The following is an 18,415-nucleotide window of genomic DNA, read 5'->3' on the forward strand; positions in this document are numbered from 1 at the left end:
AGGTGGGTCGCCGTGATCGTCATATTCCTGGCCACCAGCCAGTTCCAGATCGCCTGTGCCTCCCGAGACAGGGTGCGTGACCGGGAGCCCCCCTGCTTGTTGAGGTAATACATGGTCGTAGTATTGTCCGTCTGAACCAGCAGGGAGGACGTCCTGAAGGAGGGATGGAACGCCTTCAAGGCCAAGTGTACTGCTCTGAGTTCCAAAAAGTTGATATGGTAGGTCGTCTCCATCTGCGACCATATCCCCTGAATCTGAAGAGGGCCCGAATGCGCTCCCCAGCCCTGGAGAGACGCATCGGTCACTATGGTCTGGGCCGGAATGTCCTTGTGAAAAGGGGTCCCCTTGCAGACATTCTCTGGGGAACACCACCATTTCAGAGACTGCCGAGCGTGCTGAGACAACTGGATCTTGTCCTCCCAACGCCCCCTCCTCTGGTCCCATTGATCCTCCAGACATTCCTGCAGGGGCCTCATATGCAGACGTGCATTGGGGGTGAGGAAGATGCAAGAAGCCATCGACCCCAGTAATGAAGACACCGTCCTCACCGTAGGAGAGCGGGCTGAGATGAGATGCAGAGCCTTCCCACGGATCGATAAGCGTCTCTCCTCCGAAGGACACACGCTTGCGGTCAAGGTATTGACTGAAGCCCCCAAGTACTGGAGACACTGCACAGGGATCGGCACTGACTTCGTCATGTTGATGTGCAGCCCCAGACGGTGAAGCAAAGCCGCCGTCCTGTTGAAATGGCACTGGGCTTCCTGATAAGTGGACGCTTTGATCAACCAGTCGTCCAGGTAAGGGTACACAAACACCTTGGTCTTCCGCAGGTGTGCCGCGACCACTGCCATGCACTTGGAGAACGTCCGTGGCGCAGACTTCAGGCCAAACGGGAGTACGGAATACTGGTAATGGTTGTTGCCTACCAGAAACCTCAGGAATTTGCGATGCTTCGGTGCGATCGGCACATGAAACTAAGCGTCCTGCAGATCTATGGCGCACAGCCAGTCTCCTCGATGCAACTGAGGGTAAATCTGATGCAGGGACAACATACGGAACTTTTCTCGGCGGATCCACCTGTTTGCTTGACGCAGATCCAGAATAGGCCTGAACTCGTTCTTGTCTTTTTTTCTTACGAGAAAGAACCGTGAGTAGAGACCTTTTCCTTTTTGCCTCAAAGGAACAGCTTCTATCGCCTTCTTTTTTAATAGAACGTCCGCCTCCCGCTGGAGCTCCCGCACCATGTAAAGGGAGCGCACTGGTGGAATCTGTGGAGGCGAACTGGTGAAACGAAGACAGTAGCCATTGCAAACAATATTCAGCACCCACTTGTCCTGTGTTATTGTCCTCCACTCTGCCAGGTAGTGTTGAATACTTCCCCCCACCGGAGCGGGTAACGGATGAGGGGGAAGTAACTTTTCAGGGCTTCGACCCGGACGGGCCTTTGTTCCCCGCCGAGGACTGATGCTGGCCTCTGCCCCTCTGGCGCTTCTGAAAGGGCTGCCTCTGGTACTGCTGCTGTTGCTGGGGCTGTTGCTGGGGGCCCGACTGACGCCCTTGGCCCCTCTGCTTGGTGTAGCGCCTGCCCGAGGAACGGAAGGACCTCCTCTGCTCCTTAGGCCGCTCCAGCCCCACCGCCTTCAGAGTCTCCGCCTCAGCCTTCATGCGGGCCATCTCGTCATCCGCATGCGACCCGAATAACGTCGTGCCAGAGAATGGTAGATTGGCGATCTTCTGCTGCGCTTCCGGCTTGAGCGGAGTCAGCCGCAGCCAGGAATGCCTCCTCATATGTATGCCGTGGCAGTACCCATGGGCTGCCAACAACGACACGTCCCCCGCCGCACTGATGATCTGATTAGAGACCATCATGCCCTCGTTCAGCACCTCTTGAAAATCCTCCCTCTTGTCTCTGGGCAGGGAGGCCGCGAACTGTTGCAGGGAGTCCCAAAGAGACCTGTCATAGCGCCCCAACAGAGCGGAGGCGCTAGCGGCCTTCATTGCAGTAGCCGACGTGGAGCACATCCTCCTCCCCAAAGAGTCCATTTTGCGACTCTCCTTATCCGGGGGAGCCGTGGAGGAAGGCGTCGTAGAGTGTTGCTTACGAGCCGCCGCCACGATAACAGAATCCGGTGGGGGGTCCACTCTGAGGAACGCCGGATCCGAGTCAGGGGCCCTGTACTTCTTTGACAGTCTCGAGGGCGCCGGCTTCACCACAGCCGGCGTTAAGAACACTTCCATCGCAGGTTCCTCCAGTCCTGGGACCAGCGGGAGGAGGGGGCGCGACAGATGTACTTTATGCAAAGTCTCAAAAATCACAGACGTAGTGGGAATAGGGGTAGTCACTGATATCCCCAACTTCGCAGCCCCTCTCAGTAACACCTCCTGGAACGTGGCAATGTCATCCACTGGAGAGACGCGGGAAGGAGGCGTCTCTGACAGCGAGGGCGAATACTTGCCAGCCCCCGGAGAGTACGTGCCCCTCGACCCTCTGGAACGGGACCGATACCTCCGTCGACCATGTCCAGAGCGAGTGGAGGATCTGCGCCTACTCCGTGATCGCCTGCGAGGGCGAGAGCGAGATCTCTGCCGGTGAGGGACCCTCGGGGGAGGAGGCGGTGGCTGCGGTGGTGAGGCAGGCAGCTGAGGCACGGGCAGAGGCAGCGGAGGAGGTGGAGGAGGAGGAAGAGGAGGCGGAGGAAGAGGAGGAGGCTGAGGAGGAGGAGGCAGTGCAGGCACCGGTGGAGGCGCCGGTGGAAGGTCAGGCACCGGAGGCAAAGGAGGCCGCTGGGTACGCAGCGGGGTCAGATGGTCTGAAGCCCCATCACTTCTAGCCGGAGAGCCCCCATCATCATTGTCCGGGCTCGCGGCCACTCTCCTCTTCTTGGCGGGCCTGTCCCGCGGGGAAGCCACCGAAGGCGAACGTCCGCGCCTCCCCGATCCTCGACTGGAGATCGTAACCACCGAGGACGTATTCCCCGATGTCTGGGACGTCGAACTGTACCTTGACCTCGAACGGCGTCTCTTCGCCCTCGACGACGAGTGCCGCCCCGCAGTCGATCGTCCTCTCGACGTCGAACCAAGTCTCCTCGACGTCGACCTATGCCTCCTCGAAGTCGAGCCCCGCCTTGATCGCCGTCGCCGGGGTGTCTGCCTCGACGTCGACTGTCTCCTCGACGCCGACTTCTGGCGTCTCGACGTCGACCGCCGGTGCCTCGGCGTCGACTGCTGCGATCTTGACGTCGATCGCTGGTATCTCGACGTCGATCGTTGATGTCTCGACGTCGATCGTTGGTATCTCGACGCCGATCGTTGGTGTCTCGACGTCGATCGTTGGTGTCTCGACGTCGACCTGCGTCTCGGCGTCGACCGCCTCCGCTTCGACGGCGGGCGCCGGGATCTCGGCGTCGACTCCGTCAGCGTCGAGCCGTGGGTAGACGGCGGCGAGTGCAGTCCATGGGGCTCGGTACGACGTCGATGTGTTGTCGACGTCGACCGTGACACCTGCGACGGCGACCCGGTCCCGGGTCTCGCCGGCCCCTCCCTCGACGTTGAACGCCGAGGCTGCCGCGACCCAGAGCCCTGGATCGACGGCGAACATACCGGTGCCTTCTCTCTCGCCGTCGACGTCGTCGCCTTCGACGTCGAACGCGACCTACCAGCCGGTAGGTGTCGTTTCTGCCCCTTTTTCTGCCCGGAGGTCCCTCCAGGGGCTGAAGCATGGGCGGAGGAGGGGGAATGGGACCCTCCATGCCCTGAAGTCTCACCGGTCCTCTGCTTCTCCTGTCCCTGAAGGCGAGTCTTCTCCCGGTCCCTCAGGGTCCTTTTCGAAAAGGTGCTGCAGATGTCACAGGCAGCTGGGACATGTGAGGGCGACAAGCAGAGGATACACACCTCATGTGGGTCCGTCTTAGCCTTCTTCCTCCCACACTCAGGGCATTTATCGAATAAAGCCATGCTGAGAGTGGGCCAAAACTGCTCCAGATTGCAGGCAGTAGTAGACAAAGGCTTTAGACGTCGAATGAAACCACTTTTAATCCAAAAAATCCGATTTTAATCAATTAAACCACCCAAAAGGGTAGAGCTCAAGCTCCAGGGTCCTGCTAGCAGGAGCCGGAAAAAAGAACTGAAAGTAACTTGTGTTGGCTGTGCATCCTGGGATACCGGGGGTCTCTGGAGAGTTTCTTAAAGGCACGGTATCCCTTTAGCAGACACATAATGACAGCCTATAGGGCTTGTCTGTCCACCCCTTCCTCTCTATTGTTTAAAGGGATTTTGGTGAAGGGAGTGTGTGATAATAAAGGAACATGTCAAATGTGAATAAAAATGACATTTCAACTTTATTTTGGCTTTTGTGTTCACTTCAGAGGAAGTGCTGGCCAGTGCAGCCTTGTGGTGATTAGGCTGTATTATTTTGTCTGTCTCTTAAGTGTCTTTGCAGGTTTGCAAATGCGGGACAGCTTAAGAGATATTTTTGATTGCTCCGGGGTCCCCGCACATGGGCGGGGATTATTCATAGATTATGACTATACACAGAGATCCCCTACTACAGAACTAAATAATTATTAACTATGTCACAGGACAACTACCATCCATCCCCACTCTAAAAAGATTAATAGCCAGAACTAAAATAGCTACTGCTCAAACACCACCCACCCCTCAAACTTTTGCAGAAATAAAAATCTTACAGGAATACACTGTCACCCACAAAGATGAGAAATTCATTCTTCATGACAATAACAGTCATGAAAGACAAATTATTATCTTTCCCACCAAGTACAACATACAAAAGTAAAAAAACTGCAAAACATGGATGATGGATGGTACATTCAAAGTTTGCCTCAAGCCTTTTTACCAACTCTATACCATCCACGGTGAATATGAAGACACTAACATACCCTTCATATTCGCACTGTTCCCCAACAAGCAAAATATGACCTACATAGAGCTCCTTACAATAATAAAATAACACACCAACAACTACTTCCCACAGAAAATAATCATTAACTTTGTTCAAGCAATGATTCAGTCAATTTTAAAACTATACCCACACACTGCAATAAAAGTTTGCTATTATCACTTCAATCAAAGTATCTGGAGACACCTCCAAAAATCTACTCTAAGTATAGATTACGCCACAAATAACAACGTTAACTAACAAATCAAAAAATAATAGCCCTGGCCTATGTACCAACAACTGAAGTGCCCACCACTATAATATACTTCTTGAAAGCCTTTTCTACCAAGCCAACGAAACAAAACTAACTCCCTTCCTAGATCACTTTAAAGACAACTGGGTGGAAAGGCTACATGGGTCAGGGCATCGAAGGCAACCAAAATTCCAAATCCCCTGGTGGAACGTCTACGATAGCACTCTAGCTCAAAAATTGAAACACGGTGGAAGGATGGCATAATGCCTTCCAAGCCACAATAGGAAGAGGACAACCAACCTTACACAAACTAATAGAAGCCATCAAAAAAGAACAGAGCTATCAAGAGCTAAGACTAGAGCAATCCCTAACTAAAATAGGTTCTAAACTCAGTAAGCAAACAAAAACAATGTATGATTACCTACAACACAAAACTCGACTATTTCCAAACACCAAAGGGCTAGAATACCTAGACATGATTGTTTTATGTTTAAAGTATAGATTTAGCAATGTTAAACATCATAAGCATTATAAAATTACAAAAACATTTAAACAACATAATTCTACTCTTTTTTAAATTAATAATTATAATTATGTAATTTAAAAATTAAAAACTTACATATAAATATATGCCATAATATAATTATAAAAATAAAAAAGGAACAAGCAAACCAAATGTTACCGAAAACATTTCCCACCTATAATAATAAAAAAGAACTTTGGGGGGCATTACGATGAAATCCGTCCGCCTGCCATTGTCCCAGGGATGGGGACGGTCTGCCTATAATGCGGCGGTTCCCACAAATGAAATAAGGATGCGACCGCCACCACGGTGCACGCAAACAGCATGTTTAACATTGTGGCAGGTGCTGCCCAAAGAGCATGCAGGAAATGTAAGGGGTGCCCCCAAGTGCCCACACCAACGACCCCTGAACAAGGGGGCCGCTACGGGCCACCAAAATACATCCCGCCACGGAAAGGCTGGTGGGGTTCCAGCATCCTGATCTCGCAGATGGTGCCTACTAGGCACCGCCACTGTTCTGTGTATGCGGCACTGTCCGACAGGCAATCGTAATGATTGACTCAGTAGGACCCGTGGCGGACAGGCTTTCGGCCCACCAGGCACACCGCCCGATATCCTAATCTGGCGGGCGGTAATTGGCCTTGCGATGGCAGTGAACCCGCCACCCGCCACCAAGAGCCTGCCGGTGGCGGGTTCACCACCATCGTAATCAGCCCCTTAGTTATGTTGCAGTAGACGGTCATCGAAAAGGAACAAATCCATAGTAGATAAATCGAAAGACGAATCCACCCAAAAAGAAAACCCAAAAAAATGCAAAAATGCAACTGTAGAAAAAAGGCTGCAATGACGCAATCCTCTCAATAACAAAACCCTCAAAAACACACAAATTAGCTTGAAAAACCGCTCCGAAAAGCCCAAAAAATAAAAGGAAATGTAAAAAAGTAAATTGTTTCAAAGAAACAAAATACATTTTCCTTTTTTTTTTAAAAAAAAGAAACACGTCTTCAGCACCATCAGTACACGAATCGAGAAACCTGTAAAAAAAACAACACAAAAACTCACACAAGTAACATATATAAACGCACAAATATTAATTTCAACATTAAAACCAACATAACATAATTAAACAACACATAACTAACACTAAATAACACTCTACTACTCTTCAACACTACCTCAAACACATAAAACACTAAACTACCAAAACAACACCTAACTACACATAAAATGAACATTCAATGCCCTAACAAATCTAACTACACTACTACTACCTCGCCCCTAACCTAAAACTACCTTAAAAGTAAATGAAATCACACTACCATAACCAACGAAACACAGATCCCAACCGCAAGGCTCCGTCTTGCAAAACGACCTAAAATGGAAAAGTTGGAAAATGGAAATAAAAATGGCTGCGTAGTAAAACTGAAAAAAACAAGAATTGAGAAAAAAAATTAAAAATCCAAAAACCTAAATGAATATTTTTACTTTTTGTAATTTTTTTTACAAATGTCGAAAAAATTTACAAAAATTTCCAAATATATATTCAATATTATTTGTCAAAAAACAAAAAATATAATATGTTATATATATTAAAATGTATGTTTGTCTGATGTACTCACCTTCAACATATAAAATTACAATAAGACTATTGTAAATGTGCAACTAATATAACAATGTTTAATTAAAAAAAAATATGAACAAAAATATATTTGTGAACCAAATTGTAAATTATTTAATACATTAAAACACTTTTTTAATAATAATATTTAATATACTAAACAATAAAACAAAATGAACAAACTAGAACTTTGTAAAATACATATTATATAATTTTACAACAAAAATAAAACTATATAACATGTATTAAAAAATATGTAAAAACAAATATACTAAAAGGTTTACTTTTTTCCTAAAAATTGATAAATAATTAAAATCAACAAGTTTATAATGAAAGAACTGAACATATATTTACTTTACTATTACATCACTATACTTCAGAAAAATTTTAAATTTTTCAAAACTCTTCAAAAAAATATATATGTACAAATATAAATGTACATGAAAAATTCAGGAAAAGTGCTGAATAATAAACCAACAAAAATAATATTCCAATTCCAAGACCAACTAAACTCAGGGAAAGTGCTGGATAATAAACCAAAACAAATTACGATTCCAACTCCAAGACCAACTAAACTCAGGGAAAGTGCTGGATATTAAACCATAAAAAAACTACTATTCTAACTCCAAAAACAGCTAAACTAAGAAAAAAGTGCTGGATAATAAATTTAAAAAAATTACTATTCCAAAACCAAAACAAATAAACTAAATGAAAATACTAAATAATTTAAAAATTATAAATATATAAAAATATAAAACATTTCAAAACTATGAAACAAACGTAATAAAAATATAAATTTTATTTTTCAAAATTACAAATTGTACACAATTTTTTTAACATTCATCACCCAAAAAATAAAAAATGAAAACAAACCATATTATAAATTACAATATTTAAAAAATGAGCAAGAAAAATGTAATATACCCCTTCTCATGCACAGTCCTACCAAGACGTACAACTGAAGTAGGGGATTACAGCGAGGAGGAGGAGGGTGGCCCGGAGGCGCCGCGATAAAGGTAAGTGCGCTTTTATTTACTTTAATTGTAATTGGGTTTGAAAAATACTTATTGCGGGGGGTGGGAGGCGGGAGGGTTTGGGGTTGAACTCCCCTCCGCTCCGTTCCCCACGGAACGTGGAGTATGCAAAAATCTGCAAACTCCGCCAGCGGAGCGGAGTTCGTGGCCCAGGGTTACCATCGATATTCTTGACTCGATATTCATGTAACTTGACATTTCTACGTTGATATTCTGGCTCTGCATCCATTCCTATTGTTTGCTATAAGTATCAAGGGTAGAAGAACGCACACTTTTTTCATCACTCTCTATTTTTGTTGAGTCCCTGAAGCATGTTCAGAGGATTTAACTTAGTGTGATTGTTGGTGGCATGGTACGATAAATCCTTCCATGTGACCACCACCGTGAGCACCTGGACTCTAACAGACAACATTTCTCTGTGGTTCTTCATTGAGAATTGGCCTACACAGCAATTAGCCAGTGCCCGAAGGGCTGTTCTGATAGGTCAGACTGTGGGTAATTTTTTTGCTGTTTGTGGCCTTTTTTATGGTCTAGTAGATCGGTTTTACTGTTGATTTCCCTGATATTACTAACAATCATTGCTTGTAGCAAACACAAAAACACACAGGCTCCTATACCTTGCAAAATACCTACACAACTGTCTTTATGAGTTCAAGGGCCTCTTTTTTTTTTAATCACAGTCCAAACTAGTTAGGCAAACTTCAGGAGTAGGTAACTTTCCCCTGTGGCTGAAAGTCCTACAGGCTATTAGCAACAGTTTCACCATGTACTTGGGTCCAAAGGAAATTTACCACATCAATATTTTCTTCTGGCATCAGCCTTGCTCTCAGTTTACAGTGTGTCTCTGGTTTGTGGTGGACTATTCTCAATGTGTTCAAATAGCAATGCAATGCCATGTGTGCAGGTCCACTAGTGAAACCACAAGGCCAACGCAATATCGTTTACTCACCTGGCCCATATTGAAACATGGACTAATGAATGTAACAGATGCGCATGTCTGGAGTCTGATCAACACCTATCATGTAATTCTGGTAAGGGTCAACATACAGAGGGGCTGAGGTGGGATGGCATCATGGCAGGAATACTGCCTACCTTATCCCCACTGTATGAGAGGTATAAGATGAACATGTTTAATAGAACTCGAAAGAGGGTAAGTTATGCCTGGTCGTGGATAAATGAGAGGAAATTCTGTTGATGGTCTCAAGCTGTCCAGCCATGCAAATTGGTTGTTTTGCCAGGGTATTATAGGCAAACAGCTGTAGTTAGTTCTCATCAAAGCTTTCTACAGAAAAGATGATGCTTGAAACCCCAGTTTTCTCTGGTAGAGGAATACCTAAATGTCTCTGGAGTGCAATGATCTCAAACTTCAAATGGGAAAAGCTGCTAAGGCACGAATCAAACGCTACGTATAAATGCCACACGTTGGCATATACCATACCCAGAAAAGCCAGTTGGGTCTAGAATCCAGTGGTGTATGTGCAATAGCATAGCCAAGAAATAGATAAGCCCTGAAATAGGATGGTGCTCAAGCATCAAGCTAATAACTGCCAGTCACTGCTTGTAGGAAGCTGGCTCTGTATATACTTTACTAAAAAGAGGTGTACTGTACACAGAGTCCAGTGAGTCCCCAGAGGTAGAGCAGAGGCTAAAGTAGATAATACTTTACTCTCTTTTGTGGTAGTGTGGTTGAGCAGTCAGGCTTATCATAGGATAGTGTTAAGCATTTGTTATACACACTCAGGCAAGAAATTATGTCAAATACTGAATCCAGACCAATTGGTTGTATAAAAAGTTGTTACTTTGTTATTATATTTTAGAACCAAGTATCACTCAGTGCAGTTAGGTTTATGCACTATTTAAAAGTAGAAATACTTTTTAAGGATGCAATTCTGTTTCGTAAATGCAGCATATACTTTACAGTTTTGAGAATGCTTTCTGTAAATGTCAATCAAATACACTTTTAGGTCATTGCAAAGTTGAGCATAGACAGTTCAATGCAATAGATAGGAACCACAATGCAATCCTATGGAGGAACGCAATGTTATACAGTTTGCAGGTAAGTAATCAACTTACTTCCCCAGGCTTTGGGGGTTTAGTACAGCACAGGGTAAGGTTCAAGATCAAGTAAGTACTGCACCGCCAGCGGCACTGGGGCAGCCGGGTGCAGATGTCACTAGGCCAAATGTTTTCCAATGGAGCTTGGGGGTACCTCGGAGAGGTGTGGTTTTAGGGCAAGAGCCCAGGGGGTTAAGGTGAGCACAAGGAGGCCACAAAGCTGCACCAAAGCTACAGGACCAGCGGCACAAGGGCGGCCGGGAACAGGGTGCAAATCAGGTTTGGGCGCCTAATGCTTTCCAATGGAGATCGTCTGTTTCGGAAAGAGGTTGCAGGCTTTGACCAGGAGGCTAGACAAAGATGACCAACGGTTGGGCAGGTAAGTTGGATATCTAGGGGACACCTGGGCACCATTGGCTGGGCTCCCTAAAGTCGTAGGGATGCAGGGGTGCTTTTTGGTGTTGTGTTTCCTCAGCTGGGTTCTGTGGCGGTCAGGGAGACCCTTGCAACAGAGGCTGCAGGCTTCAAGGGGGGGCCCTGGAGAGGTCAGCTGCCGCTACAGACTTAGTCAGGCTCGCCAAAGAGATGTCATAACAACAAGGAGCTAAAGGGGAAAGAAAGAATTGGGTCATCCCCCACTCAAAGCAGTTTCTTCAACAAAAGGACCCAATCTATTGAGTACAGCAAGAGTTTTTCTATACTGTGTAAACACAAGGAATCGAGAGGTATCAAATTCGCCTCTTCAAAACCACCTCCAATTATTTAAATATGTGGGGTGGATCCCCAATTTACCAGAATCTGTACTAGTATTTAAAAAAAAAGGCTCGGCAAGAACCCTAAATCAATATAACAGTCACAATGTTCAAAAAAATATATTCAAGTGAAAATGTGAAGAAAATCATTTCAATCACAGGGATCTAGACGCCCCACACCATGACCATCAGTGAAGGAAAAAATGTGTAGAGCAAGGAAGCACCTCACGTGCGCAACACCTTAGCGGGCTGAAGCTGGTTCGATCATCACCAGTACTGCCACGTTTCTCATCATCGGTTGCCACCTTGCTCAAAGAAAAGCTGAAAAACTGGACCAACAAAAACTCAAAGAATATATAATGAAAAAGGTGAAGATATGTGAACATCACACACCAAAGTCCTGAATTAAAATTGATAAAGAACCATGGCTGCCAAAATGTTATTCTTTGCTCATGGGTCGATTCAAATTTAAAAAGTGCTGCGTTTTAACAGACAGAGAGTCAATGAGCCAACATGTTTCATTGCCTTACTTCTACCGCAACTTCGTCAGGGCAACAGGACCTCATTCACCTTGTCAGCACACTTGCACTGAACTATTTGTGACTGTAAAACATAAAGAAGAAGGGTTCCTGCCGTTATACACTGAATGTCAGAACAGAGTCTCACATCATCCAAGTTCTTCAAATGAAATAAAATATGTATGTCTATGAAGGTTGCCATTACCCGTTGTCAGCCAAGGTTTTTCATACCAGCTTAACAATGTGGCACACAGGTACTGTATGTATTGCAGCAGACCTGTTAATTGCGAGCCCTCCTATACTTTAGGCATTCTGTAGAAAAGATTTTTTTTTTAAAACACACAAAGAGAGCTACGATCAGAAATCAATATTCCAACGTACATAATTCAAAGCGCATGAGACATGCCACACATGTTCGTCAATCTTAAAGACTCTGGGGCATGAAAGTCTGTCCCAGTTTTTTATCTCGTCTTGCCACTGAAGCTATGAACAGGCTAATTTAACTCTTAAGTGTAATGCAACACCCTCCTTTCACGACATAGAGAACGTCGCGAGATTCTGTACATGGCCCACTCACTAAGCTCCCACGTAAATGTTCAACCCGTTAAATCAGGTCTGTAAACGTGCCCCCGTCCGTCTCAAAACCCTCACTCATACATCTCACCGCATAATCAACACGTCCCGAGCTTCGTCTCAGCCGCTCCGGGAACATCACACGGACGTCTAATAAACCTGAGCAGCAACTCGTGAATTCCGTTACGATCAGTGAAATCATGTGATGCATCCTGTAAACAACGGCGCCATCTTTGAATGTGCAAATACTCAATTCATGTTCTTAAAGTCATTTATTATACTAGATCCATACTCCCAGCCTATCTCCCATCCGGGTATGTCAATCAGACAATGATGTTATCCATGCTGGTTTATCTCCGACTGTGTTGTGGATTTCAACATTGTCCACAACAGACCTCATCTACAGAACTCGACATAGGAATGATAGGGGGGAGTGAGGGGGCGGGGGGGGGCGGGGATAATGTATTTCTCAAGCTGCAAAAATCTTGATCGTTTCTACAGCGGATGGCCCATACATCGAGGGTTTTTTAAAAAAAAAACTGCTCAAATGTTTGCATGTTTTTTTCAACATATTTATTGTCAATAAAGTTTCTTAGCAAAACACATCTTCTCCAAGAGCAATCTATTCAGCCCCTGGGTTTCTCAAGATTTAAAGTAACCTCAAAGCCTAACCACTACAGTAGAGGCCTTAAAACACAGCTTGCTGATCACAACCAAGAATATTTTGGGGGAGTAGGTACATATAGAGGGAGCATGCTGACCCACAGGAACAAGTTTGAACCTCGCCCTCACAGGGCAACTTTATTCCATTCTACCCCATCGTTCAATCCGATTTTATCATCGCCAAAGAGATGTGACAGGTTAGGTAGGTCACTCAAATGCGGGTCAGGCGTCGAGTGCAGAGTGTGCAGGGGTCGCGGATCCTCCTGGATTCGGGATCCCGGAAGTTGGGGTTTCTTTGTTGGACAAATCCGTGTCCATGGGAGAAAAGAGTCTTTGTTGCAGGCAGGTCAGGTCTCTGGGGGTTCTTGGAGTTGGCTAGCTGCAGGACACGCCAGTTGCTGCAGGACACCCCAGTTGCTGCATGCCGGATCTTGAAGAAGGAGACAGGCCGGTAGGGCTGGGGCCAAGGCACTTGTCGCCGTCCTTCTTCGCTGCTGCACAGCCCTTCGGTCCTTCTTCTTTGTAGGTAATTGAATCTGAGGAGAAAGGTTAAGGGGTGCTCCTAAATATTTGATATAGGGGCGTTACTGGGGTGTTCAGGTCGGGACCAATGAGTCCATTCCGGGGAGTCTACACCACTCCTTATGTCACCCTCCAGTGGGAGGGGGGCATATGCCTTGTCCTGACTGGGGACTTCCCCTCATCTTCAATATGGTGGGGACTGAGATGTGTGCTTCACTTCGCCTCCCCCACTGGAAGGGTAGGGTTGGCAAAGGTGGGCACATCTCCCTTTCTTTCTAGGTTTTCCCACCAATTCTCCTGCCTAAAGTGGGGGTCAGAACTGTTGGGAGAGATCTGCTGATAACAGCAGGGGCTGGGGGTAGCTAACAAAGGCGGCAAGCCTGTGGGTCTTGCCCACTGGGAGGTGGGGAGGCATGACCCCTCTGCCCAGGATGTGTTTTGTTTCAGGACCCAGAGAGCGGAGAGATCCCTGCCCAGGCATCCAGAAACCTGTCTGGTGGTGACAGATGGCTGGTAGCAAGTTAGGAACCACATCAGGGCTGGTCGTTTTTCAGGTAGCATCTGTAAGATGCCCTCTGAGTGCATTTTATATTAAATCCAACACTGGCATACGTTTGGGTTTAATGTGCTGAGAAGTTTGGTACCAAACTTTCCAGTTTTCAGCAAAGCTGTCAGGGAGCTATGGAGTTCGTAATAACAAACTCCCAGCTCCTGTACTCAAAATGACTCTACTGCATTTACAATGTATGTAAATGGCACAGACACTGTAGGGGCATATTGCTGATGCAGCTATGCCCTCACCTGTGGTATGGTGCACCTTGCCTTTAGGGTTGTAAGGCATACTATAGGGGTGACTTACCCATGTCAAAGGCAGTGCGGTGGGCATGGCAACCAGGATGGATGCCATGTTGACTTCATTTTAGTCTGCAACAAAACATGCAGCCTACAATGGCAGTGTGTGGGCTGTTAAGGTGAGGGGTTTATGCAGGTGGCATAATACGTGCTGCAGCCCTCAGAGGTCCTCTCTAGTCACAAGCCCTTGGTACCAGGGGTACCTTTTACAAGGGACTTACATGTGGCCCAGAGGTGTGCCAATTGTGGAAACAAAGGTACAGTTTTGGGAAAGAACAGAGGCCCTGGAACCCTGATTGCCAAGGACCCAGGGCACACTCAGTCAACTTGGTGTCATGAATCTGGCAAGAAGTTAGGGGGTAACCATGCAAAAAGGGGCACTTTCCTGAACTGCTGCTGAAAGCCACAGAGGCTAAACACGCGAAGCAGGTACAGTGACACAGTAAATGCCCCATGAAATCAGTTATGGGCCTTTAAATCAACTTGTCTTTGATAACTGTCATAATTTAGAAGTAACATGTACATAACCATTGACCTACTGGGATGTGTACTCTTATCTAAAACCAATCCAGGTCAGCCCTTATAGTTCCCATGGAAGCGAGTGGCCTTTAATCTGCAGTTTACAAACTGGACTCATAACCACTGCACTTTATACCCTTTGCCCCGGTCCCTAGAACCATAATCCCTCAACAGACAGGTTGACAGGAAACCCACTACTAGTTCTTATGTATGCACCGCATGGTTTCACTTTCCATTAAGCAAGAGTCAGAACACTGATAAATCGGCACCCTTGCTACATAACTGTTGCTTAATATGTATTAATTTTAAGTGTGGTTTTCTGTATTTTATTAAAAGAAAATTGACTTGGTTGCATTGCACAGGTTTTAATTAACTATGCAAATAAAATTACTAACTTATTTACAATCCAGGCTAGTACATCACTTTCATAAATTCTAAACTTAGGCTGATCCTTGTGATTATGATGTCTGCCTTATCAATTTCTGATGTGGCTACAACAACGACTATTGGCAATGGAGAACGAAGGACCGATTTGAGGGAGGAAACATGGAAAAAAGTGACTGCATCCTCAGAAGGGATCATGTGCATGTTAGACCTGTCATCCTTAGGGTGGTCTTCCCCCCCAAACATTTTGCCTGTTTACTCCTTTTTGTGCTGTATCTTTTTGTTGGCCTTAGGTCTCTGAGCACTCTACCACTGCTGACCTGGGTTAAAGTGCATGTACTTCTTCTGGTCATGTCATGGTGACACTGGTGTGTACTTAATTGGCATATTTTGTTTATTTATAAGCCCCTTGTAAAGCGATATACCATATACCCAGGGCCTGTAATCTAAATGCTACTAGTGAGCCTGCAGCAATGATTATGCCACCCACACAAGCAGCCTTTCAAGCCTGTCTCAGGCCTGCCATTGCAAGGCCTGTGAGTGCAGTTTACAGCCACTTCACGTGGCATTTAAAACCACTTGCCAAGCTTTAAAGTCCCCTTTTATTAAAAATAAGCCACCCCAAAGGTAGGCCCTAGGTAGCCCTAAGTGCTGGGTGTGTGGTGTAAGTAAAAGGTAGGACATGTACTGGTAAGTTTTGCATGTCCTAGTAGTGACAAACATCTAAATTTATGTTTCACTACTGTGAGGCCTACTTCTCTCATAGACTAGCATTGGAAATTCCTTAAAACACTTTTAAGCTGTAATTCCTCATCATAAAGGAGTAGCTGCATCATGTTTTATATCCTTGGAATAGTAATGAGAAATCCTCTTTAGTGGCAAAGATGAATTTAATATTATATTTTAGAAATGCCACTAACCTAGCCTGTCTCCAATACACCTGGGGTTGGGTGACAGCTACACTTTGTGCATTCCTTCTAGACTGCAACAAATACAGGGAGGGTGGGGTGAGAGAGAACTCATCTGCATTCTGACAGCTCTTCTGGGCGGGAAGAGTGGGGGAGCTGACACACCTGAATAGGCAGTGTGCTGTTGCCTACACAAAGGTCTGACTACCCCCACAGATAACCTGGCAGACAGGGCTGGGATGAAAAAGGACCTGTGCACTTCAAGGGCCTGCTTTGAAGTCACCCACACTTCAAAGACACATTTGAGTATAAGTATTAGGGCTCTGGTCCTACCAAGACAGTACATTACTGGACCTGTGAAGAACTCTGCCAGGAGTAAAGCCTGCTGTGCTACAAGGATTGCCACTCTGCTTGACTGCTGCTCTGGGAGAACTGCTTATCTGCGCTGCCCTGCTGCCTACTGATCTCTGACCTGCTGAGGAAAAGGACTGGACCCATCTCACTTGAAAACTGAGTGACTCCAAGGGCTTGCTGGCTTGCACCCTGTTCTGAAGTCTCATGGCCGTCGAAGACTTCCGCCAACTCTACAACAGCACCTAGACAATACCACCTGTGAATCCTGCCCTACCAAGTGGTACCAATCCAGTCCTGGGCCCTTGAAAGGTGATTTCTTCTGTCCAAAACCATCAAAATCGACACAATGACAACTTTGCGCTGATCGGAACCAATGAATTGCTCAGTGACGCAGGAGCCGATCGACAATATCAACTATACGGACTGCGTTGCTCGACGCTGACGGAAAGCGTGGCTCGATGACGACACAGCGCCAGCACTGTAAAGGGGTTCGTTGACTGCCTCGACTGTGCAGTTTGGCGCCAATGCTTCACCTCTATCCACAGGATCAACACGGCGACTCCTCGCATCGAGTCTTCGACGTCACCGCTTGGTCCATCGAAGGTACTTCTTCAGCAGGACCTGCATGAGTCATGTAGAATCCTGCCCTCCATCGCGTCAGACTGAAATTTGGATTTACCCAGCCCAGCATGACCTCCAATAACCCCTAAGCACTATTTGATTCTAAGCACTACTTTTTGATTTATTCTGTAAAAATTATTAACTCCGGCTCTACTTATTGGATTTGTGGTGTTTTGATCTTGTTTTATTCATTTTCTATTTTCCTAAATCTGTGTGGAGTTCTTTTGTGTGTGGAGTTCTTTTGTGTGTGGAGTTCTTTTGTGTGTGGAGTTCTTTTGTGTATAGGTGTGTGTATAGGTGTGTGTATAGGTGTGTGTGCATGCGTGTGCGTGTGTGCGTGTGCACGTGTGTGTGTGTGTGTGTGTGATTGTGTGTGTGTGTGGTTTTTTTTTCCCTAATTGGACCGGGAGCATACCTCTGCCAACCAGAGACCCAATTTCTAACAGTGCACAATGACCTACTTCTGATTGGTGAGTTATTGATGAAACAATGCAGGACTCCTTCAAGGTACTCTAAACACTTGCACACTGAATAATTTCATGTGAATGAACTGGAGGAAGTGCAGGCAGAGGCAAGGCTGACTTGATCATCCATGACTGACTTTGTCTTGTCAAAAATGTTTTGCATGCTTTGTGAACATCAAAGCTAGATAGGGTCTTACAGGCATAAATGCGTAGTCCTGCATGAATTACATTCATAACAGAGAAGATAATTATTGGGCCAGCCCTCTATTACAAATAGTGAGTGAAATTCAAATCTGTATGCAAATAAAAGTCTGACCACGGATCAGATTTCAGTCTTCACCAGTAATTACTGCAAGCCTGCATTTCCCCCCTGGAACATTTCACCGGAAAAAAGTTAAAACCTGAGGAAATTTGTGCCGTAAAGACAAAATGGGTTTTTACAAGTACAGAGCCCTGTGACTGCTGTACTCGTGGTGGCGATCCGACAACCACCGTCCCTGTAGGTCCGCCCACAGTATTCAGAGTGTGGCGTTCAGACTGCCACAGGACCGCCGCCTCCACTGGGATCCAGGATCCCTCAGCGGTGAGGAAAGGGGGAGGAAAATGCTGGTGGTGCCGATGCCGGGACCGACAAGCATTTCTGAGTTGCATTTCCACTGCCCATTTAATGACATAGAGCCCACCATGAAAAGGGTGGTGAAAATGCAAGTAAGGGGGCCCTAACAGGGCCCCGGGTGATTTTGCCCATTGGGGTGCATGTGGGGGGGCAAATGTTGTGCCTCCCTATATTTGTACCTTTGTTCCTGCATTTTGTGGCATTGACGACATGTGCATGCTACACTGTGCAGAAACATACAGTAGGCGCTGTCAAGGCGGCGGTCTGCTTGTTAGGCTCCCCTATGATCCTA

At 46.1% G+C, this 18,415-nt stretch overlaps 1 protein-coding gene across 1 annotated transcript in view; it reads right to left on the bottom strand.

Moving 5' to 3' along the window:
• Positions 1-18,415, bottom strand: part of DNAH1 (dynein axonemal heavy chain 1) — a 1,256,292-nt gene that overhangs the window by 493,839 nt on the left and 744,038 nt on the right. The window lies entirely within an intron of this gene.

This window comes from Triturus cristatus, chromosome 9 (genome assembly GCF_964204655.1).
Source record: "Triturus cristatus chromosome 9, aTriCri1.1, whole genome shotgun sequence".
Lineage (NCBI taxonomy): Eukaryota > Metazoa > Chordata > Amphibia > Caudata > Salamandridae > Triturus > Triturus cristatus.